Raw genomic sequence first — 27,165 nt, 5'->3', positions numbered from 1 at the left:
ATATATATATAAGAATGAATAATTAGAACGAGGAAAAATGAGAGTGGCTTGCGAAAGTCAAGGCCTAGGGAAAATAATTCAAGATCAAATGCAGGAAATTAAGAGGCATTCTCTTCGGTGAACTCTATTTCTATGTGAATTGGTCATTAACAGATAGGTAGGGAAAACGGGAGGTCATAGGTTTACATAGTGAACTTTAAGAAGATGATGAAGTGTGAAAGGCGAGACAGAGGGGCTCTGTGAAGGGAAAAAAAGGGATAAAAGTAGTAATAAGGGTCCAGCTGAGTTTAAACATACAAACTATTGGTAGCACTGGCTTACCTTGTTTTGAATGACTGAGGGATTTTTTTTCCCCCAGCAATTCTCTGCAACCTGTGTCTAGGAACAGAGGAGGTACATCACTGGAATTGCCCAAGGTGAGAGAGATTTATAAGGTAGGTGAAGCAAAAAAAACTAGGAAGAAAGGAGTTGAGAATAGCTGGTTAGCCTATATGTTAGAGTAGGTAGGTAGGCAGACATGAGCAGGGCAGGAAAGCCTCCCTACCCAGGAATGTCAAGTGACCATCAGATGATGGTCAGGCGATTGTTAAACTATCTCTCTAAAATAATCATTGAATTCCAGGCACGGAAAAAAAAAATCTAGTTGGAAAAAGCTGCTCTATGGTAGTAAGTATTGTATAAGGCAGTATAACTAAACCAGCCTGAGATCATAAAACTATTTTGGTTGATCCTTGAGTGATGATCATGATTTCATCGAGTAACAAGGAATGAGTAAAAAAAAAAAAAAAATCCAACAAGAATTTTTGCAAAAATTCCTCTCAAGATAGATAATGATATCCTTGAATAACAGATAAAGTAAATGCCCTCTTCCAGTTAGATAACCAATGATGTTCCCACAAATGTCACAGCAAAGACCAATAGACTTAAGTCACTTGAAGAACTGATATAGAGAATTAAACATGCAGTGTCATTTTTATAAACCTGTTCCAATATTAAGATCAGTGCTATGAGTGAGAAATGAATATCCTAATATTTTATTCATTTTTGTTAATATCATTTTGGGTTATATGAGAGTTTTTCATTCCTATGACTGTACACTACACAAAAGAGAAGAAAATATACCAATTGAATGCTCATGTAAAGTATTTTATTGCTAACAAAAATTACTAGACATTACTTGTGAACAAAAAAAAAAAAACCTGTTCGCTGACAACTTGTCTAGTCTATAAGTAACACAGTATACTACCTTACCGAGTTAGGGTTTAATTTTGTTCAATATCATGGGATTATAAATGTCAGCATTTATTCTATGTTATGACACATTCTTACTAGTATATTTTAGAATCAACTTCAAGAAACAACTGAATCTATTTGCCAATTATTGTCAAAGAGAACATCTCAGTATTAATTATCCCAAAACCAATTCATCAATTTTGGCAAATGTTCTTCTACACTCAGATATAAAATGCTAAAAGTTTAATTCAAGGGGTTAGCTTCATTATATGTGGAAATATTATGTAGCAAAGTCATTCTGACATCCTTATCATACTGCTCAAAATTACAAATTTTATAAGAGGCTTGTAAGTTATTTTATTATAGAGGTGATGGAAATGAGACTTTAGCCTACAAAATGTGCTCAGTCAAAGTCAACTCTTTTATGCTTTAGAGTGCAGAATTCCATGGCTTTGTTAAAGCTCAGGTCAAAAAGCTGACTAGATCCAAAACTGCATTTAAATTAAAGTCCTTGGACTACTATAAAGTACACTTGTAGGACTAATTTCATAGAGAGATGGCACAGCCTTCCATGCAGGTAAGAACACAAATAAAGCTCTTTGATTATTATATAACAATGTCATGTTTACAATCCACACTATTAGAATTCAATGCATATGTAATTGCAATAGGTAATACAAAACTGTGATGAACTTTAGACTCGATCATTTGCTATCCACCTTTAGTCCAAAGTCAGCCAAAGAATCAACATGTTGCTGTAAATTTCCTTGTGAATGTAACCTCTCTGCTCCAAGCACATGGTGATAAAGAAAAAATCTGAAAAGGGAGAAACAAATTAAATATCTAACCAAAATGATGATAATAACAGTATCAACAAGAAGCAGCATCTCCATTGCCCAGAAACAGAAGGAAAATACAGCATGATGAAACAATGAGCCTGCTGGGATATAGGACTGGGAGAAGTCAATGAAGCAGAAGTTTGTGCTCTGCATGGTAGAGGAGACTCTAAGTACCCCATGCAAGATGGGAGGTAAGAAAGTCTGTCTCACTGATACAAGCTTGGCGCCGGTCCGGCCTGCTTTCCATACCTTCAAAGCCTCCTGATTGTAGGAATAAAAAAAAGAAACTGTTACTCATCACTACCTGAGAGTATATATATATATATATATATATATATATATATATACACACACACACACACATATGTGTGTGTGTATATGTGTATATATATGTGTGTGTATGTGTGTGTGTGTGTGTGTGTATATATATATATATATATATATATATATTTTTTTTTTTTTTTTTTTTGCACTGGAACCAAAGGGACACTAGCAGAACTTTACAGCAAAAACTGATTGAAGCTACTCCATGGGCTTAAAGCCTAAATTCTAATAGCTTCCAAACAAGTACAGGATGGAAGGATGCTTTTAGGCTTCAAAAACTACTTGAGAAAATTGTGCATATGTGCATATCTTACGATTACCTATTTTAATCTTAGGTGTGCACAGTTGTGCATGAGAAGAAATATAAAGGAATTTTGATGGCAGCATGGTATATAAGAGTCAAAAATTAGATCAATAGGAGAATGTATATCAATAGGAGAATCCATAATTAAAGTACGCATATTCATAAATTACCTAAAGCTATATATTTGAACCATATCATTTCAAAACATATCATTAAACAAATAAAGTATGTGATTTTCTAAAAGGACTAATTCAGATGCCAATATGTGACATTTGGTAACTTGTAAAATGATATTAATAAAATATTATACAGGGAAGCATACATATGTAGCAAACCATGAGAGAAGAATAAAGATCCTCAAATTCAGGAATAGAGACGCAGGTATATAGAAAAGTTCTGTAGAGGACCCTCTTGTCTGATGGCTTGGACCCTCATGAATTGTACAAGAGTTTGACAACGTTTCCTGAAAGTATTTTATCAGCAGAAATGCATAGAAAGAAACAGAGACAGGATGGCATGAAGGCAAAGGAGACTCATGGATGCATAGGCCTTGAATAAGGGCATTTTTAGTTCTAGAGGGCAGGCCTACCTCCTTGGTTCCAGCGGTCAGGGTGGAGAGGGCAGAGTTGCTGTTAGGACCACCACGATGAACCCAGAAGACAAAGTCCTGAGCCACATATAATGATTCCCAAACCTTACAACCTATTAAAATTTGTCCTACTAGGTTAAACTTGCTTGAGACCAGTAAATTTAGGTAAGTGACACTATCTGTTTTTCCTCTAATTTCTCCTTTTTGGAAGGAGTACATCTATTCTCTATCCATACCACCATTGTATCTTGGGAATAGATGACCTATTTTCTATGTTTCACAAATCCACAGATGGAGAGGAATTTTGCTTTGGGACGGGCTGTACCCCAAATCTCACTCATAATTAATTTAGAGATACTTTGGGCTTAGAGTTGATGTTGGAGTGGTTAAGACATTTGGGGGTATTGAAATCAGATGTATGTATTTTGCATGTGGGAAGAACTTAAATTTGGAGGGGATTGGAAGGCAGGCGTGATGAGTTGAATTGTGTCCCTCAAAAAAGATCTATTGAAGCTGTAACCTCCAGTGTCTCAGAATATGACCCTCTTTGTAAATAAGGCCAGTGCAGATGCAGTTAGTTAAGAGGAGGTTGCAATGGAGTAGGGTGAGCTTTTATTCTATAGGACAGTTGATCTTAGAAGAAGACAGCCATGTGAAGACACAAACGCAGGGAAAATGCCATTTGCGGATACAGCGTAGATTACAGTTTTACTGCCACAATCAAGAAAAGCCTGGGTTTACCACAAGCTGGAAGAGGCAAGGAAGGATATTCCCCTAGAAGCTTCCAAGAAGCATAGCCTAGTTGACATCTTGATTTCAGATATTTAGTTTCCAAAGGAGAGAGAATAAATTCCTGTTATTTTAAATTACCCGGTTTATGGTACTTTGTTATGGCAGCCCTAGAAAGTGTTTAATAAGAACTTATAATCTACCAGGTACAGTATTATATAAATTCACATTATTCTTACACTAGACAATGAAGGGAAGCATTATTATTATTCTTACCCCCAATTATAGTTCACTTAACAGAAGCTCTTAAAGGTTATGCAATTTATCCATGATTTGCAAAGCAAGTTCATTGTGCTACTGAGACTTTAAGCTTGGTTTTCAGTTACCTACACTCTTTACAGCATTGATTCAAATACCTCCCACCAGGTTCCTCCCACAATACGTGGGGATTATGGAAAATACAGTTCAAGATGAGATTTGGGTGGGGACACAACCAAACCATGTCACTCTCTTCTCTAACCTTGAGAAATCTTCTTTTGTAAACAGAACTTAAATACCTAAGTAAATCCACAATGGGATTATGTAAATTGAACTGATATACAAATTTAGCAATGCCAAGGGTAAATCTGGAAAATATCACTATACAACTATACCTTATCTAGATATACTTAAAAATGGAAGTGAATTAAGGAATAAAATATGATTTCTCTCAAAAACAACATGTTGACTAATAACCATCAACTCTACTTTTCAGCAAGTAAACAGAGACTTTGATTTTAGTTTCAGCACTCCCAGTAACTGTTGTTTCCCTCTCTGGACCTAGCTCCTCATATATGAAATGTTACATTCTTCCAGATTCCTATCAGCTCCAAACTTCAATTGGAAAATCATCAATCATTGACTGACTTTTAATTTCAATTTGAAAAGAATACACATAGAAAACTGCATATGTAGTACCATAATAACATTTAGCTTTTGATGTTTACTTGAATCAAAATCCAGCCAAAACAAGCTTTTTGGCTTTGGATACTTGCTGAATAAAGATAACAATGGCCAGACACTTTAGAAAGAACCAACACACACACACACACACACACACACACACACACCCCATTTTATATATATATATATATATATATATATTCCTCTATTTTGTGATGACAGTAACTCAAACAATGTATCTCTTTATGTTGAGGGCTCAATGCACAATGATTACTCTGTAAACGAAGGCAATATTTTTATTTTTAGACACCTGCTTCGAAGTAAAATTTAGTGAGCAATGTCTTTTATTATACCTAAATTATACATATAGCATCCCTGAAAAATAACTGTATAATAACTTCATATCATACCATAATATTATACTATCCCAAAGGTTTTGGAATGAACTTGCCTAAGTCTTATAATAAAAATCAATTTATCTTTTACTATTTTTTTCAATAAAGTACACATACAAGTTATAAAATATAATGATTTCAAATAGGAAAAATAGGTTGCTTTTGGCATTATAACATGAAGTACAAATAATTTTGGTGAATAAAGGTTCAGATTTAATTTTCCTTACTAGCCAAGACTTGGCACACTATATGATGTATATTATTTTAAATAATTATGATCTTTCAGTCAGCAGGATTAAGAACCACAATTGACAGTTTCATAAAAACATTTAAAAATTATCTTCCAATATAATACAACACAGAATTCCTTCTTAGCTTTAACTTAGTATACTTCAAAAGTAAAATATGTTTACATTAGCCAGCATTTATAAAGTTTCTCATTGTTAATGCAATATGCTTAGAGCATGGAATCACGACAGTAAAGAAAAAAAACACGTCTATAATCTAAATTACAGCTAATGTAAATATGATTTGCATAATTTTTAAAGTTACCTGAATAGAGAGAGAACCTGCATTTGACACTTTTCTCAGGGCTCAGGACTAAGAACAGAGGCAACTGATCATTAACTTTTAGCTACAAGCAAACTTACACACACATCTCCAGAGACTCTGCTTTGCCCTTCCCTCATTTCTCTCAAAGAGGGGAAAGGTAGTTCTTTCTCTTCTTAAGACCTGCTTTGACATGCACGATTAGTTCATACTTTTCAGAGTCTAAAGTAAACTTGGCTTAAATTATATCATAGGTCAAAGAAGGTGAACAAGACTGGCAATTTGAACTGCTAAATTTAAACTTCTCATGTGCTGTGTTGATGTAGCCACATTTTCAAGCACATTTTCCATCATGTGATTTAATATCATGCATAATATATATTACAGAAATGCTATACTACATACATTAATAGTTTAGTGACCCTTCACTGAGTCTAAAACTATGTAACTCTAAGTTATTAACAATAATAAAGAGGCCACGGTCAATGTGTTGAATCTCTTGTGAACCAGTCAGTTTCATTTTGTTTCTTCATCACACGTAATACTCCCTACCTGGTCAGCCATTCTGTAAATGTATGCTCTCTGTCCCAAAGGGTCCCTTACCCTGTGTGAGGGTAAATCTGGTGATAGAACATTAGTACCATCTTTGTGTTTGAAGAAATTACAATAGCCTTTGGGAAAATGCAGTGCTGTCATTTATTAAATGCTTCTCATATTCTAGGTAAGCATTTTGCCAGATAAGTTATACTCATTATCCCATTCTCGAAACCACACATGATAGACATTATAATAAATATTTTCCTATGGGGGTACTGAGGCTCAGAGTTTTGATTACTTATTTAAGGATATATAGCTGGGAAATACTGGATCCTGGATTCCAAATCTAGATTGTCTGGGTTCGAGGCACATATTCCTCTTCATCAGACAGTAAGCTAGACCCTCCATATTAGTGGATGAGAAATATCTGATTTCCTATGTGAAAGATACAATTATTTAGGTCTAAGCACTAAGCAATAGCCACTTGTAAAATACACTTCCCAAAGATTTTGATAGGCTGCATTTCTAAATGCATATAACATTAAATAATAATAACCAAGTAATAACATAAATAACCTCTATAAATTTTATGTATTTAATTAAAGAAAATGCTTTTAAAATTTTTGTGGTATGTTTCTATCATTTCTACATAAAAACTAAAACATTTTAGTTTTTAAACTTAAGTTTTAAAAACTAAAATGAAAAGCATAAGGAAATCAATCTAGTACAAAATTAGACATTCACTGAGGTTTTAATACAGTAAACAAATTGTATTATGGATTTCACAATTATATAGTACATCTGACAATCAAAAGTAGCCCATATATTTAAACTCTTCAAATGCTTCTTTGTCCCAATGAAACAAGGTGTTTAGTGACTAGTAAGTGTTCAACACATTCACATGGGGTAAAATAACTAACGTAATGTAAATGACTAACCAGTGAATAACTTCCTTTGGTACACATACCTCAAAGTAGTTTCTTTCTTAAAAAGGGCAAAAGAATAAAATTTCAATAATATTGTTTGCTTTATCAACTACTTTTTTATATTAACAACATGACAATGACTCAATTTTATGCAAAGAAATGATTATTAACTTTATTCAGTTAATGTTATTTATTACATAAGAAAAATAAATTTTAAGGTTCCCATATGTATAGTTGTTTTATTAGTATTATTACAAAATAATCTAAAGTTAAATAAGAAGAGAAATACAAAGATGTAAGTTTGATATGTAAAAATTATGTTATCACAAAATAACTTGATAAAATCTATAAAAAACAAAATTGACAGGAGTATGCATAATGCATTTTGTATTCATTTTGTATTATTTTGCTTAATGTCATTACAATATAAAATCCTAAAAAAATACTATCCACTGATAGAAACCATGGTCTAAGTCTAATGTACATGTTAGAAAAGTTTAAAGAGCTCAAATTAAAAATTCTATATTTTCTTCCTAAAGGTAGAATTCATTTTTCTTCATATAAGCTATTTCTCCTACTAAATTATTTTAACATCTTAAATAAACATGTTAAACAAATCCACCAAAAATTAAAAGTCACCTAAAGCAGCAAATTATGGGCTAACGTTTGCTGATGTAAAACACACAGCAAATATAATGAACTGACTTTAACATTAACTTTACTCACCTTTATAATCATAGTAACATCTTCAACAATTTGATTCACCTTTTTTTTTTTACAAGAATATATCTTAAAGCACAGAGCAATCACATTATTAAAGTTGAGCAACTAAATTCTGTGAGGTGTTAAGGTAATCACAGACAGTGTGGTTTCTATATGTACCTTTGAGAAAAGAAATAGCCAAATACTAAACAGACGTGTTCACCAGGAGCCCTGGGGAAAGAATGGCTGAAGGTGACTAACTTTTGCCAAGGTTATAAATTCTCAAGACTAACTCCAAAAATAGCATCACGTGAGTTTTTTTTTTTTTAATTTCCGGTTTCCAAAATTCTTCAATAATATGAGGACAGGAGAGAGAGGAAATGCAGATAGTCTTAGGAGAAAACCTTGATAAACAGCCTTTGTGCCCTTGGAACAGGTTATTAATTCAGTGTTTAAAACATGACAATACATTCTTTGCAATAGATACGTTTATAATATTATTCCCAAGTTTCACGAAGCATTTTACACATTTCCTTTGTGAGATTATGATGTTTTTTGCATTATGACTAAGGAGTAGAAACTGAATTAATGTGCAAAATCCAAGTTTTTTATCTGAATAAAAAGTGCAAGAAATTTTAAAGAACAGAAAGCTCAGGTATATATTTTGAATTGAAAACAGCAGTAAATGAATCCAAAAACACAAAATCCAAAGGTCTCACAAACATGATAGGAAAAATATAACACATTGCTTTTCTCATCTGGATACAATATTGTTTTTCTATTCCTTTCCTGGAAAGAGTATCATAATCCTAACATTCATTGAGCAGTACTAACAATGATTCTATTTTCTAAATATTAGAAATACAATGGAGCTAAAAGTTAGCTTACAGCAGAAGGAAACAATTCACATTAGTTATCTCTCAGAGCTATAATTTAAAAAGGCATCACTTTTAACCGTAATAAGCATAAGAAACAGATACCATCAGTCAAATTTGTTTTCATAGAATAATTCCTTTAAAGTTTCAATACTTCATTATAAAATTTAATTGGGAGAGGGTGGTCCTAAACACAAATATGCAAGTATTCTACCATCTTAATGGATTCCCCCTTCTTGCTGACAACAGTGGCTCACTAATGGAACAGAATTATTGGAAAGGTGATTTGAGTACATGATACATTTAAGATCCTTCCTTTCTTGGCTGTTATCCACTCAGTAGAAGATTCTACTGTATTCAACCAATACAGAAAACACATTCAGAGAGAAAGTGCTTTAAAAATATCCTTCTAGCTCAGGACCCTGGATTCCACTTAGCTCCCTGCCATCACTCTCAGCATGCACTGTAGCCCACACTAACTAATTAAATGCACTAACATTTTACAACTCAGCTCAAAATCAGAGTCAGCAAAAAATGTCTCCTCCTTTCTAACATGAAACCAAAGTTGCCAATCCTTGTAAATTCTTCTTGCAGAAGTCAAATCTATCTTCTTTCCCTAATTTCCACAGGCACCAATAAATTTAGTAGCTTCCCAATTGTCATCCCAACCTCTAATCTCTAACTAAAACCCCAAATCTTTGCCTGAATTGTATATCGAATACAAAAGCAGACAATGTCATGCTCCTAGTCAAAACTGGTCAATAACTTCCCTCCTCTTCCCAACATTCACATACCACAGCATCTTAGGCCCACCCAACCACCCAATCACCTCTCCTCCACATAGGAATACCAGAGAATATGTTATAAAACACAATATGATTGGGTGTGTAGTTTCCATCTATTGCTATTGCCAATTACACTAGCATGGGTGCTTTAATGCGCTTTGGCTTTTTACTGTCATTTGTGAAATAAAAAGACATTGTTTCTCCTGGTTTTAAAAACACTACAAAGGCATTAGTCATTAAGCAGATAAAATAAATGAACTTTGAGGCAATATTAAATCTTCTGTCTCAGTCACATCTCACAGGGTATGAGATCCTTCCACACTCAAAACAAATTTACATCTTAAATAAAATTTAAGGTAACCTCTTGCTGTTATTTTAGGATTTTTATCATAGTTTATTTTATTGTATTTTTCAATTTTTTGACAGGTTCTCACTCTTTCACAGAGGCTGGAGTGCAGTGACAATCAAAGCTCACTGCAGCCTTGAACGCCTGGGCTCAAACTATTCTGCTTCAGCCTCCACAGTAGCTGGGACTACAGACACATGCTACTACATCTGACTAATTTTTAAATTTTTTTAAGTAAAGACAAGGTCTAACTATGTTGTCCAGGCTGGGATTTTAAGTTATTTTAAATAAAAGTATAAAACTTCCATATGATGATGTCTGGAAATAACAATTTAAAAAGCAATGTAAAATTATATGGCAAAGACCGTTTATAGAAGCCATAACCATGCCCTAGAACTTAAAGTCCCATGGCTTCAGCACTTTTATTACCCTCTGGGTTTCCCCTGGGGACTAGGCTTTCTTGGTGCTCTCCTCAGCGGCAGATGGAGGACATCAATCTCTTTTGCCCTGGACTGGCACTGTGACAGGCGTCAGCCTGTTCACTAGGCTTCATTCCCCTGGGAGCACCAGTTATTTACTACTATGATGTGGCATAATTACTTTAAAAAAAATTTAAAAGTCTAAAAAATTCTTTTAAAAAAAAAATTCTTTAAAGGATTCCTTAAAAAAGAAGAAGCAGCAGCAAAACCAACAAAATAAAACAACGACAACAGCAACATCGCACCATGATTTAGTATTAGAAGAGTTGGGTCAGACCTATACTTTACTTCTCTCATCTTCAACAAATGATCTAACCTCTCTAACCCCCAGGCTTCTCACCTACATACTGGCTTAATACATTAATATATTACCTAATACAGACACTCCTGTTAAAATAACGCTTCAATTCATTCCACATCTGGTTGCTGAATTTTCAAAAAAAAAAAAACGAAGCAAGCTTAATGCCGCAATATTCTGGGCTCTTCTTTTTCCAGAAATGCATTCCTACAGAGGAGACACATCTGATCTGGTCTACACTGTGTAATAATTTTATTAAGGCAGATTCTTCCCATACAAGGCAAAGACTAAGTTTGGATGATAAGTTCAAATAAGAAACCTCATTTGAACATATATCCAAGCTGCATTCTTCAGGTCAACATCAGTTTTAAGAATTAAATAGATGAGTCAAAGGGATTAGCTAAATATATTTTTTCCTTGTGTTTAATTAACTAACTTAATATTTAGTGACTAGCTAGCTACAAAACCCATTATATTTTATGTACAGTAGGGATGCCAAGATAAATAAGTCAGCTTCTCTTTGCTCAAATATTCACTTGCTGGAATAATAGGCATTGGAGCCTACAAAAGGTAGGAAGCTAGGAGGATGATAAGGGTTGAGAAATTACCTATTGGATACAATGTTCACTACTTGAGTCATGGGCACACTAAAAGCCCAGATTTTACCACTGCACAATATATACATGTAGGAAATATGCACTTGTACCTACTAAATACATTAAGAAAAATTTTTAAGACTTCAGTTTCCCATGGTGGGAGGGTGTGTGTGTGTGTGTGTGTGTGTGTGTGTGTGTGTGTTTGTGTGTATTAAAACCAGAATTGTCAAAGCTAAAATAGAGTTATAAAGTAGTATTAGCAATGTCATATATTATAGAACCTTGTATAATTTAATTGATCACCATCTACCTTCACATATGCTAAAGGTAAGAGCCAAAATAATAAAACTACTTACTCTAGGCATCTGCTGTCACATCATAAAGCTGTTAAATAATGTTAGGATTTTAATTATCAGGACAGTATCATAGAAGCATTCCCCTGTATCTAAAACCATTATACTCATTTTTACTCATATTTGATAGACACATTAGCAAATATTACTATTTCATATCAAGAACGCTTAATTCATTATTTCTGAACCATGTTATTATGAATGGAGAAGACCAAAAATTTAAAAGTTTTCCTAGGTTTAAGATATTGCCAAAATCTGTAAATCCGGCCAACTCGGCATGATAGAAAAAGTCTAATTAGTTGATTGCTAGCATTTATATCAACCCACACAATCTACAATCTATGCAAAAGAAATGAGGACACAGTGAGTGTCTTAGTGGAATATTAGGGAGAATATATTAACAGCTTGGCAGGCTCAGCTTATCTCTACTGATTTCTTGATGTGGTTTTAATACAGAAAGGCACAGACTGGCAAAGAAGGCATGGCAAGGTATTTGGTACATAATTCACTTGAAACCTTTCACTAACTCATTGGAGTAATATATTTTTTTTTGTCAAATAGTTTCTCTTTTTCTCTGCTACCCTTCTGTTAACTGCTGGATTCAAGTTAAAACAGGGTCAAGAAAGAGTGATATCCTTTGTAGTTTCCGTGTTCAAACAGTTCTCCAAGGCTACCCAAAAGATCCACTCATTTCCGGAAGTTAATTGCCTTGGGGAAAACCCCTTCTAATTTACTGGATTTTTAGCTGTATCCAGGTAAATGAGATGCCAATTAGTAAAGTGTGGGAGAAGTAAGACTGTAAAATGAAAATCGAAGAAATTGACTGCAAAGCACCACAAAGATACTACATGTATTTGAGGAAAAAGAGAAATCTCACTTTAGCAAAACACATCATATGATTATTGGTATCTGTTTCTTAATCACATACTCAACAGGCCTGTGATTATAGTTTTTAAGTATCGAATTTAAAAGGATGATATCCCTTGTATTTCGGGAGTCTGTGTAAGAAATGTATTTTGTTTTGTTTTTCCTAGTACTAGAGAAAATCTAGGCTGTCAAAAGACAGGCACAGACAAACTGTTTTGTAAGAGCAATGCACATTTTAAAACTGCATAAGAAATCATGGCGTGCTGCTACTGGTCTTTTTTGGATAGCTAGAAAGAGTAAATAGATCTCGCCTCCCTGCCTAACTTTACTGCTAGAATCTATGCTACATCAGGGATCATTGGTTCTTCTCCACTATTCTGGGAACATCTTGAACAGGTATCATTTATTTATTGGCATTAGGAGGTATGTAACACATGTTGGTTGAATTAATTAATGTATTGTCCCTTGGAATATAGCCACTGTGGTGAAGGCCTAAAAGGCTAAATACATGCTCCCACCAGCACTAAAGCAGACCCACCACTCCTGTCAAACACAGAGAATGGGGCATTGACAGAAGCAGTCATTTCTATTTATCCACTTGAGAGACCCCTCTCTTAACAATGTCTTTGAAAACTCCTTTCAGACTAGGTTTTCCTCGCGTGTGAAGTATTTTTAATGTAGGATCCTTATTACAGGGTGCTGCATACTTTCCCTATTACCAAGATATTCTTATGCTTAAGTAGTGACATCAAAAAAAACCTAAAGGCTTACAATATAAAACAGCTAGACAGAATAAGTAAATTCAATGAAATGAATTATTATAGAATATGCAAATTCGCTTCATCTACATATTTACGATGATGAAAACAAAGATGTTTTCAAAGCACAAGAAATTTTTAAAAATTAAGTAAAAGAACAAATTACAAAATTTACATAATTTTATTATATTAAAATGCCTCTACCACAAAGGCACTCATCCCAAAGTTTTGGATACTTCCCTATCCATATCTGAATAAAGAGAATGAATATAGTGTTTGAGGAATAATTTAGTAATAATAATAGCTACCATTTAATTAGTCTATAATATGCCAAGTATTAATACTATTCTAAGCACTTAACATAAATTAATAATTTTCACAACAACCCTAAAAATAATTTTTCTTGTCCTCATTTTACAGATGAAAAAACTGATGTTTGAATAGATTATAATTAGTAAGCATCAGAGCCAGCATTTGAACCCAAACACTCCAAGATCTATATTCTGTAGAATAAAAACAGGCTGGGGCAAGCTGGTTCCATTAGTAAACTATGTATCCAAAAGGAATCATATCACATATTACAAACTAGCTCTATGATCACACTCTTAGTACAGAACAAAAAATTCAATCAAAGCAGCAAATAGATTTATGACTGACCTAATAACCTCTCGGCGGAAACCACTGTTTCTACTCTGAGGCTCTCCATAATTTCACAGTGTTGACCTATATTTGTTTTCTACTGCTGCTATAACAAACAACCACAAATATAATGGCTTAAACCAACAAAAGTTTATTATCTTACAATTTCAGAGGTTGGAAGTCTGAAATGGGTCTCACTGGACTAAAATCGAGGTGTGAGTGAATGACTTAGGAGAGAATCTGTTTCTTTGCTTTTCCATCATCTGAAAGCCACCACTGGCATTCCTTGGCTTGTGGCTGCATTCCTACATCATCAAACCATCACAGCTGGAATGAGTATATTTCATTCTGCCTTCTCTCTTTCATTTATAAGGATCCTAATAATTACATCGGGCCCACGCACATAATCAAGGATAATTTCAGTCACCTGATGAGCAACCTTAATTCCATCTGCAACCATAATTCTCCCCTTACCATATAATATAACATATTCATAAATGACAGAGATTAAGATGGGGGGTCCATTATTCTGCCTACTAATAGATATACCAAGATTTGTTCATGACCTTAAGGTAGAAGACAGAGCACATGATACAACGGAGGTAGAAGACAGAATACAACCACACAGTTGGTCTAGGAATTGTTCACAACAAACAGGTAACACAACTTTGTAAATTTATCATACTACTCTTATAAACTAGTTAAAATATTAGCAATCCAAATGCAAACACACAAATTTGACCAAATGAATATAGTTGGCCACATTTATTTGACTAGTTATAAGAACAGTCTAGAGAAAAGAATATAGACTGGTTATAAGAACATTGGATTTCAAACTATCTCCCTTGTAAGTTATGCAGTCTTCAGCAAGACACAATGCTGAGCATCAGTTTTCTCATCTGTACTGTGGGAGTTATAATCCCAGACCTGCTTTACACCAAGACTGTATGAAGGATTAAATCAGATTGAGTCATGAGTGTGGAAACTTTGTGAGTGATAAAGCCCTATGCAAACAAAATATGAACATAAAGAAATGCCAATATGATCATTTTTGTTCAAAATGTAGTTTTTTTAAAAAGTGCCAATAATAAAGGTTAATAACTAAAAGTATATACTTCTAGCTTTCTTGTTTATTTTAAAATCAGAATTCAAGTTAGTAATAAAAACAATATAATTCTATTATTATTAAAAGTTTAACATTTACTACTTTTATAACCATTTTAAGGAAGAAAGTTTATATTTAGCTTCTTTTTATATACAGAGAAACTAAGGCTTAGTCTCTCAATCAAGATCACACAGTATATTGAATCACAGAAACACTAGAAGCTAATAGTACCATCTTTAAGATATGTCCTGTTTTAGAAACTGAATGGCTCATGCCTGTATTTCCAACACTTTGGGAGGCCGAGGAGTCAGATCACAAGGTCAGTTCAAGACCAGCCTGGCCAACATGGTGAAACCTCGTCTCTACTAAAGATACAAAAAATTAGCTGGGCATGGTGGCGTGCACCTGTAATCCCAGCTACTCAGGAAGCTAAGGCAGTAGAATCACTTGAACCTGGGAGGCAGAGGTTGCAGTGAGCCTAGATCGACCACTGTACTCCAGTCTGGGAGACAGGGCGAGACTCTGTCTCAAAAAACAAACAAACCAACCAAAAACAGTAGTCATGCCAATATTAGCATTCACACTAAGATTCACCAATTGCATAAATAGCATGACTTACAATAACTACATGTAAGAAAACATTATTACACACCAAGGATACTCACAGAGCAACTCTGTTGGCACCAAGAGTCCTAGAGTCTTTGGTTCCCAAGATTACTTTGTTTCAGGTTTCACAGGAAAGCATCACATCTTAAGATTGACTCCTAGAAGAATCAAAGAATACAGTAACCACGTAAATATTTTGATGCACGTTTAGATAAACGAAAGGTATATCCAACTCCATATCTGAAAGACGAAATAACATGTAGGTTTCTCTTGCACTGGCTGAAAATGCATTTTACCTTCTCTTAAATCTCCAAAGTTTTATTTAAAGGCCCCTTTAGATATGAACACATTATTTCGTTAAATGTGTTCACATCACCACTAGTTATACTGGTGATTATAATTATGTTATAATTATGGCATCTTGCCTTTATTTGTGTCTGCCTTTATATTCTCTGTCTGAAGTAAAATTTCTCAAGGTGCAGAGGATTTCCTGCAAAAACATCAGAAAGACTCGTTTCAGTCCAGCATCTTCAGGATTTCAAACCAATAACTGGTTTTTAACTTTTGAGTGATGTCTCTCTCCATTTTTGGTACAAAAATATATGTGAATGTGAGTGTGTGTGTGTGTGCACACGTGTGTGTCTGTTTATAAAGTAATATTTTGAAATTTTTACAGAAATACATTAAAACTGTTTTTATTAAATGTCTTAATTAAAAATTGAAGCAACAATTCAGTGAGATGCTTAAGGTTTAACAATACATCAGAAATATTATAAAAATATAACCAACATTTGACTATCAGTTCTTGTATGTTCTTTGACTATATGAACCTTGAAACAAGTTTTTCACTTCTTTGTCCAATTTCTTTATTTGAAAACAAAGGTTATACTAGTATTTACCCCTAAATTTTGACTATTAAATCAAGATAGTTAACATTTGTAAAATACCTAATACATACAGCATTTGGCAATGAAATAACATTAATAATTAATTAATAATGCTATTTTTTTTTTGAGACAGAGTTTCCCTCTTGTTACCCAGGCTGGAGTGCAATGGCGTGATCTCAGCTCACCACAACCTCCATCTCCTGGGTTCAGGCAATTCTCCTGCCTCAGCCTCCTGAGTAGCTGGGATTACAGGCACGTGCCACCATGCCCAGCTGATTTTTTGTATTTTTAGTAAAGACGGGGTTTCACCATGTTGACCAGGATGGTCTCAATCTCTTGACCTCGTGATCTACCCGCCTTGGCCTCCCAAAGTGATGGGATTACAGGCGAGAGCCACCGCACCCGGCCCAATAACACTACTAATAACTACTATTAATTCTTCTCTTAAAGCTTCGAGGTTCTATTTAAAGACTCCTTTAGATATAAACAGATCATTTAGTTAAATTCATTCACATCACCACTAACCCTACGTTGTAATTATGGCATGCCATAATAGTTAAAATATTAATTTGTTATTAATAACAACATTAGTTAATATTAATATTTGCTACTTAAGACAGTAAAAAATATTAGATTATACACATGAATAGTCATTAGATTCCTGCTGATTCTTTATTTTAAAAATAAAGTATTTAAGTATACAAATTCTGATATTTATGTTATTATTAAATCACTATAATCAACTTTGAGGTGTAATCAAGAAAAATCAGATTGTTCTACAGTAACATCACAGAGTGCAAAGGTTTTTAAAATATAAAAAAAATCACATAAGGCCAAAGAAAACAGAACAGAAATAGTCTGAAGTCATTTTGATAGCACTTGCAATGTCGCTTGATTTGACCAGAGATCTTTGACATTGTACTCTAAAAATGGAAGAAATTTTAGGTTTACAACCAATTGTTTACTTTGTAAATTTCAAAACTATAATAAGCAGAGAATGTACATATAATTGTCCCAATTTAGTATAAATTACACAAAAACTTGTGAATTTTACATGCAAAAGTACCTCCTTATAACAATAATTAAATTCTTTTGAATCTAAAATCAATATTAAGATACACTTCACAAAATTCCTGGTATTAGTATACCACAATAATTAAAAATTATGTAATACATACTTTTAAAACATAACATCTTACTCTAACTTTCTGATTCAGTAACTAACACTAAAATTATATAACTTTGAATTTATTTCATGCATAGGTATGGTGACAAATTGGTATTATTTGCTATAATCCAGTTTTTTCTGTATAATTACACTTCTTGCTTCATACCTAACAAGTGAGATCTCCCACGTTTTGATTCTTATGTGAAATAAAATAATACAAATAATATTTGAGAATCATTAGTTAAGGAAGTTTTCTTTCTCTTTTCTGTTTTATTCCTCAATTAAAAATTTGTTTTAACAATGTGAGTTTAGAAATTTCCTGATTTTTCTCTACAACATTAGACTACTACAGTTAATTTTAATTTACAGTATTTTGTTGTACAAAAATAGGGCAGTAAAATTTCATTTGTCTTAAGGAGTGACAATTTTTTAAAAACAGAAGCAAATTTTAAGAATTATATGTTTGTAGGCTGATATGTAAAACAATAAAAAGTAATTTGACAATTATATAACCATGTATACAAAATGAAGATTTTTTTAAAAAGGAAGGTAGTTTAAAATGAAATAAAATGTTTTCTATTTGTTTTGGCATGCCTTTTCATCTTCCAAGTAACTTTTACCTTGTACAAAAGTTAGAATACCTGACTTTCTGAAGGATACATGTGTAAATCACAGATAAGTTCTACAAAGACTTTTACTTATATTAAAAGGCAATTTTTTCATAATTTATTTAATATAAAACCAATAGCAAAAGTATAAGCTGTATTTAAGTTTCTAGAAAGGTTCATAAACTAAGAGAAATTCCTTGATCTGTTCTACTGAAAATAAAACTAACACAAATAAGAAGGGACGGGAAGGAAAAAGAAAAGAAATCTCTAGGCTTTTGGAAGGTTAGGTTAATGTCTAATCTGTCATCCAATTATCAGGTGGGAAATAATATGATGTTTTTAATTCTGTAATTTAAGAGACCATTATTTAGGTGATCTAACTGGCCATACTTTTTAGAAAGGGCCAGCAGCTATTTCAATACTGCTATTTTAATAGAATACTCTCGGTGTCATAAAGTTCCATGTATGGTGTAACTCATAATTAATTGACTTAAGAATTTTAGTTACAACCAAAATGCATTACCCAGGGTTCATGATCTCTTCTAACTCATGAAGCAAATTTTAATCAAGACAAAAATGAAATACATTTTGCAAAGGTGCTTATTCAAAGGACTAGGAATATACAATGCAGTAGGGGAAATATATTACTCATGTTTACACCTGGTTGATTATTATCTACAGAATAATAGAAGGAAAAAATTATGTCAGTTGAATATGTAATTTTATTAATATATTTCACAAAATAAATAAATGTCCTGCAAAAAAAGAGACTGTTTTAGGAACAACAGTAAATCTAAAAGGAATATTTAAAACTATGTAAATCCACACTCAAATTTTCAGAAAAACAGCAAACGATTTTCTCTCTTAGGAGAGAAAGTTTCTCCCTTCAACTTAACAGTACCATCCAATCATGTTTATAAATTCTCATTAGGGCTGAAGAAAAAGTTCCTTTAATAAAGTATTTCTTAAAACCTCAAGCTTAGTTCTATACCTTATGATAGTAGTCAGCATTAGTAATAAAGCCAAAATAACTGTGAAACCATCTATTATATTCTTTTCGATCTTTTTTGCTTTTCCCTTCCTCAAGCCCAGAAAGCATGTTTGTTTTGGAAGCAACTGGCAAACACTACAAAAGAAGAACTTAAAGTGAATGATTAATGATCAAGGCAAAAATGTAAAATCACATCAGCTGATAAGTGGCTGACTAACTCAAGGTTGAAGAATGTGAGGGCATTGTGACAAAGCTGAGGAGTAACATTTCTTCTGCTGGTAAATGACAGGCATGAGACACTGCATCTTATTCTTAGATGTCCAAAAGCAAATCCATTGTTTTATGTTTACATAACCACCAAAGGTGACCTTTGAAAGTCACTGCAGACAGATTCTAAAAGGCATGTTACAAACAACTACATGTATGTAACTATAAATACTATTTACAGCTACAGTGTATAGCTCTTTTCATGGTTGACATAAGAAATTCTACGGTACTCCTTAATAAGTAGTGGAACTTAAAATCTCTAAACAAGGGTAATACAGTTACATGAGTGGACTCTAAGGAAATGGCCTATACTATCATATACTGAAAATCGTGGAGAAAAACACTAGGACAATAAGCTTTGATCTCAGAACTTTAACAAAATTACTGAATTAACTTACCATGTTCACACTTCTTTGTTATAGAGACATGAATAGCCAACCCTTTTTCTAACCGAGGAAGTCAAAGATGAAATAAAAATAAATAAACATTGAAAAATATAATTTGGTTAGTGGTGTAGTGAAAATTAACCATGAAGAGGGGCAAAGCCAAAACACACTGCAAAGGCAGATCATACGGAGCTTGTCTTGGAACGTTGTCATGCTCACTTTATCATCTTACTCTGAGGGAAGTATGGGTGGTTGTGAAGGAGGGGACTCTGCACGAGAGTAAGAGAGAAGCATAAATAGTAGCTTCTTTTACCTACCATCACCTCATAGTAAAATTTACATTTATCTTTCACTCTATAAAGCAAATAGTACACTAGAGCCTTTAACAATTTTATTTTTACCTATAACTAAGACAGACAAATATGATGGGGTGCTCCTAAGTATGTGCCTCAAAGACCTACAACTAGAGGGAGTATAACTGACCAAGGACTCAAACTTCTGAGCTCTGAAATCCATTGCTGAATTTTCATGGAGTTCACACTTCCCACAGGCACCACCCAGCCCATGCCTGAGCACAGCAGGGATACCAAAGCAGACCCATTCCTGGGACTTATGGGATTCTTCTGATGATCAAATTTATCTAGGAGACTCCCAGACGGCCTTGCCTTGCATATTGTAGTTATTCAATCATTATCTTTGGGGGAAAATAAGACATTTGCTAATATTGACTTGTTAAAGGCCAGGTTGCTGCATAAACATCAAAAATTATACAGTGTGAAACTTAGTTTTAAGGTAATTTTCAATTTCCTATTATGGTTCCAGGATCCTGAACTATCCTGAATAGATTAGAACTAAAGAGAGATGGATTTTCATTCAATATAAATATAACCTCAAGTCAGAGATATCTAAAAGTAAAACAGGTGCTCTAACCCTCTCAATCACTCTTTCATAATGGTAACATCCCCATTTTTCAGAAGAGGAAATACTCAGCTTGGAGAAGCCAAGTTCTCAGGGGTATACATCTTTAAGGGTAGGAGACAATATTCCAACTTTGATCTTGTTCACTATTTCCACAATATCAGTTAGAAGAAATCTCTTTCATGAAAAGGCACCAAATGCACACACATCAGCCATAAATAGGTGGTTAGACTATGTGGTGTATAAAAACCCTTCTGGTGCTAAACTTTGATTAATAGTATGCTTAGAATGCACTTCATAATACCATATCTCCTTTATTTTGTACAAGACACACATTCTTTTCCACGTATTGTGGAACAAGTAAATCTACAGACCCAATTTAAATTTTCGTTACAGTTATTCAAGTGCTCAGGTAAGACTATGCCCTTTTAAAACTTAACAATGGAAATTAATATTAAGTGGGTATCTGTTCTAATAAGAAAAATAAAATGATTGTAGGTATAAAACCTAAACACTAAATATTAAATTAACATAATGTAATGCCTTGAAAAAGTGAAATATTAGACAAATATATATAAAATTCATACTAGTATTTTTAGAACTATTTTTTTCTGAGATGGAGTTCTGCTCTTGTTGCTCAGGCTGGAGTGCAATGGTGTGATCTCAACTCACTGCAACGTCTGCCTCTGGGTTCAAGCGATTCTCCAGGCACTAGCCTCTGGAGTAGCTGGGATTACAGGTGCCCACCATCATGCCTGGCTAATTTTTGTATTTTTAGTAGAGACAGGCTTTTGTCATGTTGACCAGGCTGGTCTTGAACTCCTGACCTCAGGTGATCCACCCACCTTGGCCTCCCCACATGCTAGGATTATCAGTGTGAGCCACTGTACCCAGCCTAAAACTTCTGAAGTAAAATACTATTAAGCAAGGCCACAAAACCGGAGGTATAAATGCAGTTAATATGATTCAGATCTTCCACTGATCTGAACAAGGCTCCTGTATCAGCCCCAACTGCCACTGAATTTTGAACATTGTCATTCTCACTTAGCTCAAATAACAATGTGGTTGAAAGTCAGGTCATGGCAGTATTTGGAAATGAAATAGCAGAACACCTTTAAACCAAAGATTTGTTTACAAATTTAAAGCCATCAAATTCCACTGATGCCTCTTGTCCTTCACTCTCAAGCCCCAAAGTGTTTCCTCTAATCACTAATCCTCTTTTGCAATCTCTCACTCACACAGTTACACACTTTTTCCCATTTGGTTTATGCTCTCCACCCTCCCACACTCCTCTTGATGTATTTCTTTCTCAACCTTGTCCATTGTACCCTCTATGACTCCCATTTTTTAGTAAACAAACTTACTTATTCCTAAGCAAGACATTATGTTGTCTCCAAATTGTTTTTTCCTTGAAAGCCTGATTTACATAAGTCATCTTCTTCTTTCATTCAGATCAGGATAGAGGCTCAGAATAATCCTACTTCCATTTTGTGGCTTTTGTATCATTACTTTTTCAATTTCATGCAAAAAATTATTTTTCACTTAGGTTCACTTCACCAATCTCTATCACTCTGAATATTGGGACTCATTTGCTTTTATGTCATTCCTCCAAAATCCATTTCTCCTGATTCCAAAATCCTGCCAAAATCAACATTGATAATCAATATCCTTGCACTGCAATCAATAATCTATCCATAGAATTCATGATCTCTACTTCAACTCTCATTTCAGAAAACCATTTCCAACTTGGACTTCATGGCCACTCTGAATGCCTCTATCATTAGAGGCTTAAACATTGATGTTCTACTTACCAATTAGTTCTCTACCTTTCATGCAATCTAAAATATTTTATTTCCATCAATCCTGTTCTGGAAACTTCTTGAGGCTGGTTAGTCTCTTCACACACCTTCTCACAAACGATTAGCCCTTTTTTGCCTCAGATTTTTTCTCTGTTAAGCTGCAACATTGATCTTCACTCAAATCCCAGTTACGCTAAATATTGGTAAATCTATCTTGAGAAAATTACTTAACCTTGATCTTCAATTTGTTTTTAGAAAGCGGGAACAATATTCATACCTCATAGAAAAAAATTTTAAATGTGGCAACATATATAATATACTAAGCACAATTACCAACACATCATATGTACTCAATAATATTAATGTCATCTATGATAAATCACTAACATTCTCAACTCCCTCATGCCTATGTCTTCTTGCAAGAAGAAGTCTGAAAATTCCAGACTTGGAATGGACTATGTAATTATAGCATTAAATAGAGCTAAGGTAAATGGATTAATTGTACAAATGGATACCACTACTTATTCATATATTTCAATTTCAGCAGAATCCCAAGGCCTGTCTGGTAAGCTTTCCACACATATCTTGGTATCTTCCTCTCCTCTATTACATTTTTAACATCATCCCTTATCCTTAAGTTCCCTAAATATCCTCAGTCACCCTCTGCAGATGACCTGGAGTTTTGTATTGCTGTCATTCTTGTTGTTGTGACGGGGTCTCACTCTGTCACCCATGATGGAGTACAGTGGCACAATCATGACTCACTGCAGCCTTTATTTTGCCAAGTTCAGGTGATCCTTCCTTCTCAGTCTCCCAAATAGCAGTGACCATGGGCACGTGCCACCATGTCTGGCTAATTTATGTATTTTTTTTTTTTGTAGTGACAGGGTTTCACCATGTTGCCCAGCCTGGTCCCAAACTCCTGGCATCAAGTGCTTCTCCTGACAAGACCTTCCAAAGTGCTGGGCTTACAGGCATGAGCCACACACCTAACCGACATGGCTTCTTATTTACAGAAAAAATAAATGCCATCAGATCAGGCATGAACTCCCACAACATCTTGGTTACCTGTGCACATTTCTATATCTCCCTTAGTCCTTCGTTCATTCTATTCTGCTTCTGCAGAGAAGGTGGGCCCCTTCCTGGTCACCAAACACAATTTTACCTGGTGTGATAATTTCTTCTTGAAGTTTACAGTGTATTAGTTCCTCTAATAACTGTAAAGTTCAAGTATATTATTAGAGGGACTAATACACTGCATTAGTCAAGTCCCTGTAGTAATAATACACTGTAATAATACAGTGCATTATTCTCAAGTTGCTATAAGGCCATGCCTGAGACTAGGTAATTTATAAATGAAAGATATTTAATTGACTCACAGTTACACAGGGCTGCGGAGGCCTCAGGAAACTTACAACCATGGTGAAAGGGGAAGTAAATACATCCTTCTTCACACGGCAGGAGAAAAGAGAAGAATGAGAGCTGAGTGAAGGAGGAAGCTCCTTATAAAACCATCAGCTCTCATAAGAACTCACTCACTATCACAAGAATAGCACAGGGGGAAGAGCCCTCATGATTACGTTATCTCCCATCAGATCCCCTCCCATGACACATGGGAATTATGGGAACTACAATGCAAGGTGAGATTTGGGTCCAAACACAGCCAACCATATCTTTACACCCCTGGTCCCTCCCAAATCTTATGTCCTCACATTGTAGAAAACACAATCATGCCCTTCCTAACAGTTTTCCAAAGTCTTAACTCATTTCAGCATTAACCCAAAAGTCTAAGCCCATAGTCTTATCTCAGACAAGCCAAGTCCCTTCTGCCTAGGAGCCTGTAAAATCAAAAGCATGTTAGTTACTTCCTAGATACAATGAGGTTACAGGTGTTGGGTAAATACACCCATTCCAAATGGAAGAAATTGGACAAAACAAAGGGGCTACAGGCCCATGCACATCTGAAATCCAATAGGGCAGTCATCAAACTTTAAAGTTACAAAATGGTCTTCTTTGACTCCATGTCTCACATCTGGGTCACACTGATGCAAGGAGTGAGCTCCCATGGGCTTAGACGGCTCTGCCCCTGTGACTTTGCATGGTACAGCCCCACTCCTGGCTGCTTTCATGGGCTGGAGTTGAGTGTCTGCAGCTTTTCCAGGTGTACAATGCAAGGTGTTGGTGGATCTACCATTCTGGGGTCTGGAGGATAGTGGCCTTCTTCTCACAGCTTCACTAGGCAGTGCCCCAGTGGGGTCTCTGTGTGGGGCTTCCAACCCATTTACTTTCTGTACTGGCCTAGTCCTAGCAGAAATTTTTGATGAGGGCTCTGCCCCTGCAGCAGACTTCTGTCTGGACATCAAGGCATTTCCATACATCCCTGAAATCTAGGTGGAGGTCTCCAAACCTCAAATCTTGTCTCCTACACACCCACAGGACCAACACCATGTGGAAGCTTCCATGCCTTTGGGCTTGCACCCTCTGAAGCACTGGCCTGAGCTGTACCTGACCCCTTATAGCCATGACTAGAGTGGCTGAGATGCAGGGCATCAAGTGTTGAGGCTGCACACAGCAAAGGGACCCTGGACCCAGCCCAGGAAACCATTTTTCCCTCCTAGGCCTGCAGGCCTGTGATGAAAGTGGTTGCTGTGAAGGTCTCTGATATGCCCTGGAGACATTTTCCCCATAGTCATAGTGATTAATATTTGGCTCCTCATTACTTCTGCAAGTTTCTGTAGCCAGCTTAAATTTCTCCCCAGAAAATGGGTCTTTCTTTTCTATCACATCACTAGGCTGCAAATTTTCCAAACTTTTATGCTCTACTTCCTTTTGAATATTTTGCCACTTAAAAATTACTTACACCAGCTACCCTAAATCCTCTCCCTCAAGGTCAAATTCCACAAATCTCTAGAGCCGGGGCAAAATGCTGCCTGTCTCTTTGCATGACAAGAGTGACTTTAGTTCCTCATCTCCGTCTGAGACCACCTAAGCCTGGACTTCATTGTCCATATTACCACAGCATTTTGGTCAAAGCCATTCAACAAGTCTCTAGAAAGTTCCAAAATTTCCCACATCTTCCTGTCTTCTTCTGAGCCCTCCAAATTATTCCAACCTCTGCCTCTTACCTAGTTCCAAAGATGATTCCACATTTTTGGGTATCCTTATACCAGTACCCCATTCTATGTGGTTCCAGTTTACTGTATTAATCTGTCCTCATGCTGCTATAAGGACATATCTGAGACTGGGTAATACATAAATGAAAGAGGTTTCATTAACTCACCATTCCACAGGGCTGGGAGGGCCTCAAGAAGCTTACAATCATAGTAGAAGGGGACGCAAACACATCCTTCTTCACTTGCAGCAGAAAGGAGAAGAATATGAGGCAAGCAAAGGGGGAAGCCCCCTATAAAATCATCAGATCTTGTGAGAACTCACTATCATAAGAAAAGCATAGAGGTAACAGCCCCATGATTAAATTACCTCCCACTGCATCTCTCCCACAACATGTGGTGATTATGGGAACTACAATTCAACATGAGATTTCGGTGGGGACACAGCCAAACCATATCAAATGGTTTTACTATCTGATCTGACTCTATGCCACTGCTTTATTCTCCTTTAATGTCATGTCTTTCCTTGCATGACATCCATTAATAACATTGAACTAATTTAACTTTCCAGCCTGAATAGATATCAGTGACTATTAAGGAGTTTTCTTCCTCACCTTTCTGTTGAGCATGCTCCTATTTATTCCTCAAGACCCAATTTAAGGGTTTCTCCCCTGTGAGAGTGTCACATAAGAACGACATAAGGGATAATGAAGAGTACTAACAGGATAAGAAAACTCCAGGAAAGACAACAATAGGGAAGGCTCATAATGTCTAGAGCTGATAAATGATAACAGGTTTCAATGATGATACTATATTTCATGCTTAACTTCTATCTTTCACATACATTTTCACTTCATGAAAATCATTTCAACCACTTTCTGACAGTGTTAAGAAACAAAGTCTTAAGCCTCTCAGGTTTGCAGATAATTACAAAAATGTCTCCAACTGTCAGAAAATTATGTTATCTGGCCATAAAAAATTTGTGAAAGGGGAGGGAGGAACGAGAAGTAAAGTTAAAACACACGTTCGTTGGCAAAAAAATAAAAATGAAATAAACAGATCATTGACTTAGAAACTTTTCTGCATTCAGAAATCAGTTAAGTACCAGTTATTTATGATATATTACAGGCCCAAGGTTACTTCTAAAACTAAAATAACTTTATAACTGTTTTGGTTTTTGTTGTTTTTGAGACAGAGTCTCACTCTGTTGCCCAGGCTGGAGGGAGTGCATTTTCTTTTTCTTTTCATTTTTTTT

The 27,165-nt window shown here is 34.9% G+C and overlaps 1 protein-coding gene across 6 annotated transcripts in view; it reads right to left on the bottom strand.

The window, feature by feature from the left end:
- SLC16A7 (solute carrier family 16 member 7) overlaps positions 1-27,165 on the bottom strand; it is a 174,417-nt gene that overhangs the window by 96,691 nt on the left and 50,561 nt on the right. For 4 of the 6 annotated variants that reach the window (XM_017536285.2, XM_037741250.1, XM_017536286.2 and 1 more), the window contains exon 2: positions 15,836-15,934. The gene's annotated coding sequence lies outside the window, so the exon portion shown is untranslated. Of the gene's footprint in view, positions 1-5,907; positions 6,292-8,132; positions 8,605-15,835; positions 15,935-27,165 lie in introns of those variants that run through there. The other 2 variants (XM_017536287.2, XM_017536288.2) reach the window with 2 other exon arrangements.

This window comes from Cebus imitator, unplaced genomic scaffold (assembly GCF_001604975.1).
Source record: "Cebus imitator isolate Cc_AM_T3 unplaced genomic scaffold, Cebus_imitator-1.0 Scaffold96, whole genome shotgun sequence".
Lineage (NCBI taxonomy): Eukaryota > Metazoa > Chordata > Mammalia > Primates > Cebidae > Cebus > Cebus imitator.
Note: the sequence above shows the minus strand (reverse complement) of the source record. Positions and strands in the feature narration are given on the sequence as shown.